At 54.8% G+C, this 15,555-nt stretch overlaps 1 protein-coding gene across 5 annotated transcripts in view; it reads right to left on the reverse strand.

Moving 5' to 3' along the window:
• DPP6 (dipeptidyl peptidase like 6) overlaps nucleotides 1–15,555 on the reverse strand; it is a gene marked incomplete at its 5' end in the record, with an annotated part of 642,841 nt that overhangs the window by 337,625 nt on the left and 289,661 nt on the right. The window lies entirely within an intron of this gene.

The following is a 15,555-nucleotide window of genomic DNA, read 5'->3' on the forward strand; positions in this document are numbered from 1 at the left end:
GGAGAAAGAAACATTGATTAGCTGCCTCCTGCACACCCCATACTGGGGATCAAACCCGAAACGCAGGCACGTGCCCTGACCTGGAATCAACCACGACCTCCAGGTTCTTAGGTCAACGCTTAACCACTGAGCAACCCTGGCCGGGCATCCTGTGGATTTTACACGTGCCTCCCGGGCTAGTGTGTACGTAGCCACTCTCACGAAGACTCGTAGGGACCCTGGTCTGTGTGTGAATGACGCCGGCCGTCCATCCCAGAGGCCGTGGCGGGCCGGGCTCCCGAGGACCCAGGCCAGGCAGGAGCTCCAGGGAGGAAAACGTTCTTGTCGGAAAGAGGTTCCGCCAAAAACATAGTTTGCTAAACAGGCCCTCGTCCCTCCTCAGTGGACGGCTGGTGGAGGGCCTGGAGGAGGAAATGCAGGCAGGGCCAGACTCTGTGCCCACCAGCCACGTGGTCCCGGCTCGGCCTCTCCCCGAGGGTCTCATTCCTCATGCAGGACGGGGACAGTAACCTCACCCAGGCTTCTGGGAGACCCAGGGGCCCCTCGAGCTCCCTGCGGTGGCGGCAGCAGCACGGCTTCTCAGCCGCATTGAAGTTCAGAACATTCGTGCAAGTGTACAACCTCCCGCCTGGGCACAACAGCGCTCGTGGGACCAGAAATACCAAGACAGTGCCCGGAGGGGGGCCGCCTGGGAAAATGACAAGGTGAGGGTGATGAAGGGGGGCGGGGGGCGGGGGGCAAACGCAGAAGGAAGCTCGTACCCGGGACCTCTATGGTCAGAGGAAAGAGGCAAAGTGTGAGCAAGGGTGTGAGTGTGAGTGTGGGTGTGAGTGTGTGTGTGAGGAGTGCTCATTATAGCCGAGTTTGGTACCGTTTTCACCGTAACCGATCTCACCTGCACCTCTCAACCACCTTGCCCACTCCAAACCCACAGCCTCTGCGAAGAAGCCGGGCGGCTCTATCTACTGCAAACTGCCACCGGCGCCGGTCAGAACCCCACAAGCTGGGGGCAGCCCCCGAGACTCGGAACTGCTCGGAAAGTCCCCCCAACTAAGGCTCCTCCCAGAGCCCTGCGGTCCGAGCAGGGGAGGCGAGACACGGAGCTGTGTGAGGGGGCCGCCTCACTCCTCGGACACGCGTGACATCACTCTCGGAGTCCTCCCTCCAGAAAGATGTCCGCTTATACGAGAGATGCCAAAGGGCCCACACAACTCCTCGCTCGGGGGACCCAAAGCAGCGCGTGCTGACAGACGTCACCTGAGAATGAAAACAGACAGGTCCCCTCTGAGGACAGCTTGACAAAGGCACCTGTCCCCCAGCGCGGAGCTCGCCCCAGCACAGCCACGTGCGCAGGGGCCGCGGAATCCACACACGCGTCCCAGCCTTTGGCCTGACACAGCTCCCGGCCTTGCTTCCTTTTTAAACACCGGCCGCGGAGCGTTAGCCGCAGCGCCCTGTGCAGTTGACAAAGCTGTGCAGGCTCCGGGCCTCTCACGTGGAGTCACCATGGACGTGAGCCTGCTCACAGCTGCCAGCGTCCCGGGGCCCAGGCTCACGCTGTCCGATGGACTCGCTCGGGGTGTCGGGGGCATCTCCCTTGGTTTTGCATGTCCTTCATGACTCCATTGATTTTCCCTGAACAGAGCTAATGGGCCACTCTCCCCTGGCAGCCTCCGTGCTGAACAGTGCCCGGAGGTCGGGCAGTAGCCGCCTCGCTCCGCACGCCACCTCGGCTCACAAACAGCCTGCACCCACGCGGCCTGGCGGCCTTGGCACGGGGTGTGAAGGCTGGTTGGGGCCTTCACCTCAGTGACACGAGTCCAGGTGGGGAGACGGCACAGTGAGGGGAGGCTCAGACACTCAGGGACCTTCCCGGGAGCTCAGACTTTTCTCCTCATGGCAGGATCCGCACTGCCCCTCCCTCCCGAGTACACACGGGATCAGGAGCTTTGTGAGAGCCGGGACATCTTCTGTCCTCTGCTACATGGCTGCGGTGCCACGGGTCCCCCTGAAATTCCCTGCAGAAAACCCCCAGCTCCCGAGGGTCTCAGGCTGTCTGGACTCCTCCATGTTGCCCGAAACGGGTAAAAAATGGATCATTCAGAGCAATTCTCTTCAGGGCAGAGAAACGACCAGGCACCAAGTGTTGGACCAAAGGAAAATTGTCTTCCGTCTGTCGCTGACCTCACTGCTCCTCGTTTTCTTGTTCAAGTGTCAGAGCACGAGGAGGGTGTCGGCCAGAGATGCAGATTGAGCGAGAAACAGATGCACCCCGGTGTGCACTGCAGCGTCATTCACAGTCACCCAGACAGGGAAGCAACCGGACAGTGGACAGCCAAGCTGCGGGCCATGCCTGCGATGGAACATGACTCGCCATGAGAAGAATGAAGTCTTGCCACCTGCCACAGCGTGGAGGGACCTAGGGGGCATTACGCGGAGTGAGATAAAACAGCCAGAGAAAGACAAGCACCACGTGATTTCACTGACGTGTGGAATCTAAAGAACTAAATGAACGGACAGACTCAGACACGGAGAGTGGACTGGCGGTTGCTAGAGGGGAGGAAGGCGGGGGGGGGGGGGACTGGGCGAGAAGGGGGAAGGGGCTGAGAGGTACAGATCGGAAGCTGCAGCACAGCCACAGGGATGGAGATGCCAGCACAGGGGATAGAGGCCGTAACATCGCGATAACTGGATGGTGCCGGCGGGGACTGGAAACATCGGGGGGGGGGGGGGGTACTTTGTAAAGTACTGACGGTCTGACCTCTATGCCGCACACCTGAAACCAATACAAAGTAATACTGAACGTAAACTGCAGTTAAAACCTGAAACAGGAAAATAAAAGAAGTGCAGGTTTTGCCAGGCTGTGCTTACACAGCCCATGAAGAACGGAGGGGGAGCCAGCTGTTTGGATTCTCTAATTTCAAACGCATTTCCTTCTAAAAGCACAGAGTGTGTGGCACCGTGACGTGGCCTGGGCATGGGTGTCTGTGCCAACTGGCCACATTTCACATTCAGAACGTGGGCTCCTGCTGCTCGGGCCGCGACGAGGTGTGGGGGCTGCACATAGACCTGGACTCGTGACTTAGCCCGGCAGGCGGGCTCCTTCCGAGAGCCTGTCCAGGTGGGGGTGGGGGGGTGGGGGGGGGCTCTCTCCCAGCACCGAGCCAGCGGGTGGCTGTGCAACCTGCTGGCAGTTTCTGAGTGAATGCAAACAGCGGCCACCTCCCCAGGCCTGACTCCTCTGCAGCGCCAGGCCAGCAGCCCCGCATCCTCCCAGCGGGTCTCACTTTCACTAAAGCAAACAGAAGTCTGCCAGCCCATGTCTGCAGGGAGGGGAGGACAATTACCGGGCCTCCTGTATATGCCCACTCTCGTTTCCACTCGTCATCAGTCCCCAGGGAGCGGATAATAAATAACCTAAAAAAACTCAGGTTCAAATTCCTCTCTCAATTCCCTTCTCAAGGAGCTGTGGCTGCTGCCTTAGCTCAGAGCCAGGATCCCTCTGAGAGAGGCAGGAGGGGCCAGGAGGAAAACAGGTGACAAAACCACCACGCATTCTCTTTGGTAAAGTGTGACTTCCACCGGGGCAGAGAGCCATGCCTGGCACATAATCGAAACTTGCTACACGCAGTATTCGCACGTTTCCTCAGGACCCACGGTGACCGGAGTGTGCGTAACACCCGGTACACGCCCAGAAGTGCATGCGCTGAATGCATGCTTCCCTCTTCTCAGCTGCAGTGAATGTTCATATAGAAATAATGCTACCTTGTCTGAAACTGTAAAAATCATTACATTTGCCAAGGTGAGTTGTAACAGAAATACAATTGGCCAGTTTCGCTGGTCATAACATGGATTGTAGATACAGTTTCTATCCCCTGGAGATGAGTTTGTCAGGATACAGTTGAACTGAAGACAGTAGAACAGGATGTGAGATGGTGTATGGGAACCCAGCACAGTGTGGATTTGCTACAATGTTGGGCACTGGCCACATATGGAGAGTCAGCCCTTGAAATACGCTGGTCTGAACTCAGATGTGTGTGGGTGCAAAATCCACATCCAATTTCAAATAGTCAGAATGAAAAAATGTAAAAATTTCATTAATAATTTTTTATATTGGTTTCATGTTAGAATAATAAGGTTTTGGATATATTGATTTTATATTTGAAAATACACTATAAAATCAATTATATTATATTATATTATAAAATCAATTATCTTACCTAATAATAGACAAACATGTAAATTGACCATCCCTCTGCTACACTCACCAGCCAATCTGGAGAGTATGCAAATTAACCCAACAAAGATAGCAGTTAATTTGCATACGTAGGTGCGAAGCGGCGGAGCAAAGACTGAAGGCTCCGGCCGGAGCGAAGGCCTGGGTCCCGGGCGCCGGAGGAAAACCAGTGCCGGCAGCCAGGGGAAGGGAAGGCCTATTGCACAAATCTCTTCGTGCAATGGGCCTCTAGTATTATATTATAAAATCAATGATAAAATCAATCAAATATATTATAAAATCAATTCCATCTATTTCTCTTTAACTTTATTAATATGGCTGTTAAAATTTTTTAAGTTGTATATGTAGTTTGTGTTACATTTTTATTAGCACGAATGGAAAATGTTATATATATATACATATATATGTATATGTGTATATATATATATATATATATATATATATATATACACACACACACACACACATACATATAACAGGACTATTACTCTATTCTAGATATTAAAATTATACAGAGAATAATTAGAGGTTTTATCCTCATCCTTGGAATAAATATTTCACCTGCATTAGAGCAAAATCTACTTGAAGGGGGAAATATATTGATCGCTTTATTTCAATCCTCACATCAAAACTGTGTGTGTACTTTTGCATGAATGAGAAATGCATTGAGCATAAGTTTTGCCTTGGAAATCGGGTGTGCCTGGTGCAGTCAGTCATGCAGACAGGAGTCTGGAAAGAGCACCTCTCGGCAACCTCAGCATTTCTAGTTCATTAGGTCCCTTGTCACCGACCTGGGCTACCAGGTAAAATCAGCACACAGCCCAGATGGGCGAGGGTTCGGGCTGTGGCCGGCAGGATGGAAGGACGGACGGCTGGTTTATATGGCATCGCCCAAGGGGTGAGTCCAACAGCACACAAAGGTCACGGCTCTCCAACCTCCAGGAGACTAAAGCCAGCTCTTTGTCTCTTACACATGTGCCCACGCAGGTGGCCAGGACACAGGACCCTGGATTGTTACTGCACTCTCCTCACAGGAGGAACAGAGCACGTCCCGATGGACACAGGGACAGAGGCATCCTGCTCCCACTGCCGCGGCTCCCTGTGATGCTGCCAGCAGCCCAACCGAGGGATGCTCAAGCTGCTCAACAAACAGCAGTGGAGGGATGCATCTCTCTAAAAGGTCATCAGAATGCACACAGCTCGCAGGGCACCTCAGTGACGCGCACCTGGCTTTGTGGTCTTTTAGTTGCGAGTTGGGCAGGCAGGAAGAGAGGGAGGGTGCACAGGAGGAAGGGTGGCTGGTCCGGTGTAATTGATTTGTTGGTTAATCACTTTCACCCAAGATTGCTTTCCTTACGTCTAAATTCATTAAACCTCTACAGATAATAATTGACATTCTTAAGAAAGAGTGAGCAAAAGAAAGATAAGGAATGAGTTCAACATCATTAAAAACTCTCGCACACATTCTAAATACAACTACGCACCCCAATCTCCATGGATCCTGTCCATCTCTGTAGATCCTGTCCATCTCCGTGGATCCTGTCCATCTCCATGGGTCCTGCCCATCTCCGTGGGTCTTGCCCATCTCCGTGGGTCCTGTTTGTCTCTGTGGATACTGTTTGTCTCCATGGGTGCTGCCCGTCTCTGTGGATCCTGTCCATCTCCGTGGATCCTGCCCATCTCCATGGGTCCTGCCCGTCTCCATGGGTCTTGCCCATCTCCGTGGGTCCTGTTTGTCTCCGTGGATCCTGTCCTTCTCTGTTGGTCCTGCCTATCTCCGTGGATCCTGTTCATCTCTGTGGATCCTGTCCGTCTCTGTGGATCCTGTCCATCTCCGTGGATCCTGTTTGTATCCGTGGGTCCTGTCCATCTCCATGGATCCAGTCTGTCTCCGTAGATCCTGTCCGTCTCTGTGGGTCCTGTCTGTCTCTGTGGATCCTGTCCGTCTCCATGGGTCCTGTCCATCTCCGTGGATCCTGTCTGTCTCCGTAGATCCTGTTCGACTCCGTGGGTCCTGTCCATCTCTGTGGATCCTGTACATCTCCGTGGGTCCTGTCCGTCTCCATGGATCCTATCTGTCTCCGTAGATCCTGTCTGTCTCCGTGGATCCTGTCCGTCTCCGTGGATCCTGTCCATCTCCGTGGATCCTGTCTGTCGCAGTGGGTCCTATCCGTCTCTGTGGATCCTTTCAATGTGCACTCACAGGGGAGCTGAGTTGTACTTTTGAAAATTTAAAATCTGACATTTTTCTACATTTTCTGTATAGTCCTTAAACTCAAGACATTAAACCAGCTCAGAAGCTACTACAGAACTAAGGGTTTTTTGAGGTTCTATCATGAAATTAGGATCTAAGTGAAAAGCTCCATGTTTCCTCCTCTTAGTATTAAAGGGGTAACATTTTGTGAGCCACCCCGAGCTCCACAAAGGCACAGGCCAGCCTCTCGGGGCGCAGTGACCTCATTTTCTCTGGAGTTTCTCTTGGACTCAATCACTGTCTATTTCTTTAAGTATAATTTCCTCATTCAAGCAATAACAGTATAATACATAAATCTGAAAACTGCAACACAGTATGATGGCCCAGAGGTAAGCTAATAAAAATCTTCCTATCATATATCCACTTGCCACAAAGACCATAACTCTTCAAAGTCAAAATTCAGTCACCGGAAAACTGCAATGTTTTCATAAATTTAAAATCCAGTGTCACTCTACATGCAGAGCTAGACAGCCCAGGTTCCTGACAGCATCACGGGAACCACGTTGAGAAGCAACAGCTGCAATGAACGGGTTTCTGACTATGAACAAGGCAACAACCAAGCTTCCAGGACCTTCGTGTAACTAGGCAGCCACACGCCTAAGTGAATTTAATAGTCAAGAACTGCAGACTAATATCCTCAAGTGCAGCTTATTTTCTGTGCCATTCCCAGCACAGCGGCAGTTAAGGGAAATAAACAGCTTCATTCCATGCGGCAAACACACTTGGTTTGAAATAAACTTTGGCATCTATCTGCCGCATTCTCTCCGACAGCCAAGCTGGTGGGGCCCTGGGGCCAGGAGACCCGGCCGAGCTCTCCCATGTCCCATGCCTCCACGCCTCCACACCTCTGCATGTGATGACCATGTCTCTCGTCTCCATGTCTCTGCATGTGATGAGCGTGTCCCTCATCTCCATGTCTCTGCATGTGATGACCGTGTCCCACATCTCCACGTCTCTGCATGTGATGACCGTGTCCCACGCCTCCACGTCTCTGCCTGTGATGACCGTGTCTCTCGTCTTCATGTCTCTGCATGTGATGAGCGTGTCCCACGTGTCCATGTCTCTGCATGTGATGAGCGTGTCCCTCGTCTCCATGTCTCTGCATGTGATGAGCATGTCCCACGTCTTCACGTCTCTGCATGTGATGACAGTGTCCCTCGTCTCCATGTCTCTGCATGTGGCTACTGTGGCCCTCGTCTCCATGTCTCTGCATGTGATGAGCGTGTCCCACGTCTCCACGTCTCTGCATGTGATGAGCGTGTCCCATGCCTGTGCACCACGTGACTTGGCATTGACCCCATAGATTGTAGTGTCTGTTTTGCTTTTCAAAGTTGGAGCCAGAAATTCTAGTGTCTTGAGTCTTCTTAAAATTTCTCAGGCCATTTTAGGAAACATCACCTTACATGGAATGCCTTAAACACCCTGTTGCTTCTAAGTTGACTTTATTTGGGACATCACAACCCGTTGCGTCTTGGACAACCAGAGCGTCCAGATCTTTGTCATCGATGAAGACCCTCCTGACTCACTAATCATACTCACAGGGTGTGACCTGGGGTCCCAGGCCTTCTCCCCGTCCCACGCAACCCTGGAGCCCTGTTCTCTTCAGCAGGCATGGGCGCTGGTCAGCACAGCACCCTTCCCTTTGTCCAGACTTGGACTAACCCTTGCTGCTTGCCTTCCCACAGCCCCATCCATCCTGGCTTTCAGACCCTCTCATGTTAGCATGGTCCTGTTTTCCCAAATCTTCTCCATACCCACACCCACTGCACCCAACACACCCACAGCTGCACCGGCACCCACACCCGCACCCACCACACCTGCACCCACACCCACACCCACACCCACTGCACCCAACACACCCACAGCCGCACCCACAGCCGCACCTGCACCCACAGCTGCACTGGCACCCACACCCACACCTACCACACCCGCACCCACAGCACCCACAGCACCTGCACCCACACCCACAGCCGCAGCTGCATCCACAGCCATACCTGCACCCACAGCAGCACCTGCACCCACAGCAGCACCTGCACCCACAGCCACACCCACACCCACGAGTACATTCTACCCCAACCCTGAAGGCTCAGCTCAGGCCCGAGTCCCAGGCCTCAGACAGGAATTTCTCTGCTCCCTGCCTGGGAACTGTCCCCCATCGAGTTTTCCTTACCCCCCACCCCCGGTTTTGCTTTTCCTGTGTGAGCTATTTATCAAAATAAAGATCCTTTCTCTGATCCAACATCTCTGTCACAGAGGATGAATTATTAGGAAGCCTAATTTTTAGACATGGAAAATGTTTACTTGCCTCTCCCACTCAGACACCCAATTGAAGACACGCAGCGAGGCCCTGGCCATGAGGCTCGGTTGCCTGGGCGTCATCCTGTGACTGAAGGGCTGCCAGCCCTAGTCCCACAGGGCACAGGCCTGGGCTGCGGGCTCGATCCTCAATCGGGGGCATTGAGGCAGTTGATCGAGGTTTCTTCCACTCCCCTCCTCTCTCTCTCTCTCTCTCAAAAATCAATTTTAAAAATCTAAGGCACACAGTGTTATAATTTTAGAATTCCCAGAGTGAACCCTACAATTGCCTCAAATATTCTAATAATAAGAATAAACTAGTCTCTTCGAAATAGAGAAGTAAAATTCTTTCATTAGTTTTAAAGTGCCCATCACCACCTTCTCTGGGGCACATTAATTTCCACAAGAGAAAATTGGGGCTAGGCTTCGAGTCCCTTGGTTGGGGTGTAACCCTGCTATGCTAACCTGTTGAGAGAACTGAGCTGAATCTATTTTCGCAAGAGCGCGAATCCCATGACCTTCCAGAGGATCACAGGGCTGTCCAGAGACACACCTTGACCTTTGGCACTGTTTTGAGGAGCCCCCACTCACAGCCCAGTCCCCACTTTAACGGGCAGACTCAGGTGTCTGTGGGTCTTGTGGGCCTCCCTGCGCACGGGCCTGAGCGCATTCATTTCTCAGAAGCCCATGTTCCAAATTAACACTTCGCAACCTTCAGTGGTGCCTGGAGTCGCGGGCAGTTTTTCTTGAACGCTGGCAGGCGAAGTTAAATCTCATAAAAATTGATCAGACACCACTCAGGAAACAATCTATAAATTGCCACAAAAAAATTCTGTTATGGAGACTTGACTAGATCAGTAACGTGTTGGCAAAGCCATCGGTGGAGGACTGTGCTTGCGCCCCATGGTCCCGTGGCCACCGCTGCTGAAGGCAGACGCCTTGACAGAACAGGCCCACAGCTCTGACTCATGTCTGTGCTCATGGCCCATTTATCCTAAGAAGGGGGTGCTGCAAATTTCAACCCCATTCCCCCAAATCCTCCTGGAACTGGGAGCCCAGAGAGGCCAACAGTGTCTGTCACCTGCGACTTGCCTGGTACGAGACCAGCTCTAACATAGATGCAGAATGAGCAGGGGTGGAAAGGGCACCCGCAGCCCACCTGTGCTCTGGGGGACTCGGGCTGTCCTCACTGTGACCGCAACTGACTGCTTTGTTGTGGGTTATCACTAAACACCCGATTTTTCTTCCGTGAACTCGGCTCTCACTTCGAACCGGAGATCCCAGTCACTAATAATCCCATGGGGTCTCCCACCGGCAGTTAGCTGTGAAGATCACGGACGCTCTCCAGGACCTGCTGCCTGCTCGTTAGTGATCGGATCTGTCTCGTCGATAGCCAGGCCCAAGTAGAGCAGCACAGGGAAGGGGTTTGAGAGACGATCATAAGCACGTAGTGGTGGGTGCAGGTACCAGCGGTGGCTGAAGGCCTATGTGAGGCTGGCAGTGAAGAGTCCTGAAGAGTACAGGCCAGGTAGGGAGGCGAACGACTGACAAGGAACTTCCTGGTTTGACCACATTACCTGAGCTCTTTTGCTTGAGCCCTCTGCCCCCCCCCCCGACCCCCCCCCCCCCCCGGCTTCATTTACTTAGTTCCTCCCTGCAAGGAACACAGGCTGCCCGGCGAGGACGGACTTGAGTACGCCGCCGCCGCCGGCCTCATGCAGAATTACGACAAAGAGGAGTTAGGCTTAAATTCCACCCAAATTGACATGGTTATCTGCTCCTGTGTTATGGCCACAAGGTAACCACACGTAAACCTTGAATTAAAAACACTGTAGCTCCTTTGGGCTCTGTGAAGGATACAGGCGAAACAATAATATGCAACCCCCTACTTTCTGATCTTTTTAAAGCTAGGACTTCAAACCTCCACTGGTCCCCCAAAGCTTCTACACACCCCCTCTTCCTCAAATCATATTCTTTTCTTCAAATTTCAGCAGTCTAGACCCACAGCTCCTTCCGCCCTCGCTTTCTCCTGAGAGAAGGTCAACGATGGGACCGCAAAACCAAGCCGGTCACCATCAAACCCAGGCCGGGCTCATCTGCATGGGGATGACAGAGCTACAATTCCCGAGGCGGAGCCCTGGGGCTGCTCCCGCTCCCCGTGACCAGCATGTTGACCTCCCGAGGCACGGGGAGCCGAGGATGTGCTGGGGAGGGCCCGTGGAACGCCGCTCCAGCCTCCAGGCCGTCTGGGGAGGCCCTGGCTACCTCTCCCCATGACTCCTGCGTAAGGAGTGAGTCTGACCGAACGCCAGCGCAGCCCCGGAAACGCATCCATGCAGAGCACTCCCATCAGTGTCGTCGGCTCCACACCGGCCGCCGGGGCAGTGCGGGCTCTCATGCAGTCTGTTCAGGGACCCTGCCTAGCGCTACTTCCACCGCGGCCTGCGGCCTGCGTCTCAGAAGACCGGACGCCGTCCATGCCGGAGCCCAGGGGAGAACGGCTGCGGTAGTGTGCGCTGCTGGCTCTGTGAGGCCCTTGTTCTACGGAGAGCACACGCCAGCACCTGCTTCCTCTCCTGGCTTCACCCGGCTGTGCCCCTCGCCCCCTGGAGTGCCACGCCCCATTCCAGTCATGCTTTGTGTCCAGGTGGCCGAGTCCAGCTCCCCCCTCAGCCATCCTGCAGCCACACTGCTTCCTTCCCCCTGTCCCGACGCCCCGAGGATGGATGTGTCCCATACAGTCTCCACAACCGCTGTCCGTCCCCTCGCCCGGCTCCCCGGCCGCCCGCTGGCTGAGGGAACGGGCTGGTGCGCAGGCAGCATGAACCTGCACCAGCACCAGCGGGACTCCGTGCCCACTTTCCCAGCCACAAAAGGACCACCTCGCCTTCGGGAGACGCATAAAAAAGTCATCATATTGAACCCCGTTCTCCTGGGTTCCCTCCCACTTTTCGCTTGTACTCAGCACCACGTTTCTCGCCACTGCAGAGAGCTTCATGCCTTCCCTTTAACACAATTACACTCAACAACCGAACGCCCACGGCGGCCCCAGCGCGCCTCGGCTCCAGCAGCTAACTCACCGCTGGAGGGGCTGTCAGGGACCCGCCCCCTTTAAGGCCTGTCCCCACGGGGCCCAAGGCGGCTCCCAGGCGGTGCTGTTGGTGACACAGTCGCCTCACAGCACTCCTGTGATGGCGCTGGTGTCCCCGTGGTCCGACCAACAGCGTCCCATCAGGCAGGGCCCGGCCGCACTTCATTGGGCGAATAGACGCGCCCGGGCTCTCTCTGAGGACATGCGCCCCTCAAAGGAAAATGAAGCACAAAACAAGCCTCACATGAGCCAGACCGGCTGGTTTCCGGGTCTAAAAAGTGATGGGGGTGACTGAACATAACAGAGCAAAGGCCCCCGCTGGCCGACAGAACGTGGAGGATCTCCAACATGTTAAGAGGCAAAGGCGCGTTCTCATTCATTTGTGAGGTTCCTGAGCCCTCGACGGTGGCCCGGGTCACAGGGGACCCCTGTGAGGTCGCCCCCCTCTGCCACTTCGTGGTGTGGTCCCTGTGTGTGCCCCCCCTTATCCCCCCCACACACACACGCACGGAAGCAGCCCCTGGTCCACGCTGAGGAAGCTGCGTCAGGCCTGCCGGGGCGCGTGGAGACGCCAGCACACACCTGCGCGGCCCGCTGGCTGGCCGCCGCTCTCGCAGGCTCAGTGGCTGAAGTGAGGACCCAGGTTCTAAAGCAGATCTGTACTTCACTGTGTTGTGTTAATCCTCACATGAGGCCATGCTTAATGATTTCAGAGAGAGGACGGGGGAGAGAGGGAGAGAGGGAGGAAGAGAAGGGGGAGGGGGGAGAGAGAAACATTGATGTCCTTGAGAAACATCCATCAGTTGCCTCCTGAACCCGCCTGGACGGGGGTGGAGGGCAGGGGGCGGAGGGGTGGGGGTGGGGGTGGAACCCCAACCTTTGGTGTATGGCCAATGTTCCCACCAACTGAGCCACCTGACCAGGGCTCATGGATTTTTAGGGGAGAAATCCCTTAATTTGGTTCTCTAAGGAGGGATTCGGATTGTTTTGAGAATACTCTGAACTTAAATCAAATTAGCCTCAGCCGTTTTACGTCACCACAGGCCCACCTGTGGGCGGGAGGAGGGGAGCCGTGGGCCAAGGCCATGGCTTTCTCGAGGGACCTGCCACCTGACTGGCTTCGGAGCCGAGGAGGAACTCCGTTCCCAGCACTGCCGGCTGCTAGCACTTCATTTGAAAATCAGTGTTGGCGTCTCCGAAGCGGAAGAGCAAGGCCCCCTAGAAGTCTGTTCTCCCGGCTTATCCCATGTGTTCGTGCAGCACCCTTTAAAACCCTCTTCCCACGGACGCATCTATTTTTAGTGCGTATTTTAGCAAACAAACCGGAGAAAACAGCGATACCTAAAACCAGGCGGGATCACTGGGTTCTACACCTCCCCTAGGTTTCCTCACTGGGCATACACATTCCTTCTGCCCGCCCCCCCCCCCCCAGCCTGGCTCCACCCGCCAGGACCGCAGAGGGCACGGGTCTCTGTTAGCCACTGCGAACTCACGGGGTCTAATGAGAGAACCATACATCATTAAAGACGCCGGGCGCTGGACTCAGACTCCACTAAATCCAATCCTCAGATTAAGGCTCAAATAGAAAATGTGGGTGCTCCTAGCACAGACTTTCTATTAAGAAATAAGGCTTGGCCCTGGCCGGCGGCTCAGCGCTTAGGGTGTTGGCCTGAGTACCAAAGGGTCTGGGGGTTCGATTCCCAGTCAAGGGCACATAGCAGGGTTGTGGGTTCGATCCTCAGTCAGGGTGATGTGGGAGCATCCAGTCAACGTGTCTCTCTCACATCAATGTTTCTCTCCCTCTTCCTCTCTCTCTCCCCCCTTCCTTCCCTCCAACTGTCTCTAAAATCAACGGAAAAAGTATCCTCAGGTGAGGATTAAAAATAAAGAAATAAAATAAAAATTGCAAACCAGCAAATCTGTCTTTCTCTCACCTTAAAAAAAAAGAAAGAAAAGAAACTGGAACATTTCCCTCTGTTCTGGTCTCCCCTGCAACCCTCGGCTGGGGGCGGGGCTAGCCGAGCAGTGGAAGGCGACATGAAGGCCTGGGCAACGCATCCCGGGCTCCGCGTCTAAGAGGGGGCAGAGAGTCTTGGTGCCTTTTAAGAGCTGGTAACGAGAAGAGGAGCCAGTCTTCATGACTTAAGGCCTTAGCCCACTGCTGTGTCCTGAGCTGGTGGGAAAGCCATCGCAGCCCCTGCGGGTTCATGTGTTTGAGGGGGGCCTTCCCGTGTGGCTTCTCTTGCCTGTGTCTGCTGTGGACCCTCCACTTGGCCCCTCACAGGTGGGCTTCGAGATTTATCGGGTCAAGAAGATGCCACTGCGAATGGAGGGACCGGCTTCCCAGAGGCCCCGGGAGCCACTCCCCCCCCGCGCCCCTCCGCCCCCCCCCCCCGCACTGCTACACCTGCTGAGTCCCCATGAGGGAAGCAGGTGCGTGTGGGGGTTTCCCACGACCCAAAGGCATGGAGTCAGGCATGAGCTTTTGCATCTGCTCCACCCCCACCCGGGGCCTCCACTCTCCCCGAGGTGCAGCCACAGAGCCTCGCACTCGGCCGCCGACCTTCCTTCCGTAGCATAGACCGTGACACAGGCTGTGACACAGACGATGGCTCCTTTCCCTGATGGGTCCTGCGACCCAGGGTCAGAAGTGCCACTGAGTCCTTGCTGGTTCCTCAAGCCCAGGGCAGGTGGTCACAGCCAGGGAGGGAGGCCCTCAGTCCCGGTGCCAGCTGAGGGCGGGCAGATTCCTTTATTGAGTAAACTAGAGGCCCGGTGCATGACATGCGTGCACACAGGGGGTCCCTCAGCCTGGCCTGCACCCTCTCACAGTCCGGGACCCCTCGGGGGATGTCCACCTGCTGCAGAGGCCGGAGAGGCGCCTGCCACCACCACTGCACTCTCCAGCCATGAGCCCAGCTTCTGGCTGAGGGGTGCACCCCCTGTGGGAGCAAACTGACCACTAGGGGGCAGCTCCTATGTTGAGCGTCTGCCCCGTGGTGGTCAGTGCGCATCATAGCGACTGGTCGACTGGTCATTCTAGTCGTTCCACCATTTGGTTGCTGGGCTTTTATTATATAGGATACTCGGTGGAATGTTTTCTAGGAGGAGCTCGGTGCCCAGGGTGCCTCTGGGTCTTCAGCTGCACTGAGTGTTGCCCTCACTGGCTCACCACAGGCACCGAACGCCCAGAGCCCTGGCTGCACCGAGCCTCTTCCCGGAGAATCAAACCATCTGACTGCTTTAGCTGATGTGGTGTTGGTGAGAGTAATAGTAATAAGACGCATTTTTTATTTTTTTAATCGAAAATGGGTTTTGAGAAAATGACAAAAAAAAACAACAAAATCAAAACAACCAACAAACCACCAATAAGCCTGGCAGCTGGCAGGAAACATGGGGACCAATGGCCTTCATGCGGCTCTGAGTAGCCGAGATGGATTGTCACACCATGTCCCCCAAGGCTCTCTGCCCCCCTGGAGCCGGAGGGTCTCCTGTTATGGCTCCAAGCCCAGCAAGCACAGCCCTGAAGGAAACGGGGGACACCAGCCCACACCGCTGACTTACAGAGCCCGAGAAACTGCCCTTTGAATTCGCTGGGCCTCCCAAGGTCTGCGGACCTCCCGGGGTCTGTGGAGCTCCCAGGGTCTGTGGGGCTCCCGGGGTCTGCGGGGCTTCCCG

This window comes from Myotis nattereri, assembly GCF_964212035.1.
Source record: "Myotis nattereri genome assembly, chromosome: 11".
In the NCBI taxonomy this organism is placed as follows: domain Eukaryota; kingdom Metazoa; phylum Chordata; class Mammalia; order Chiroptera; family Vespertilionidae; genus Myotis; species Myotis nattereri.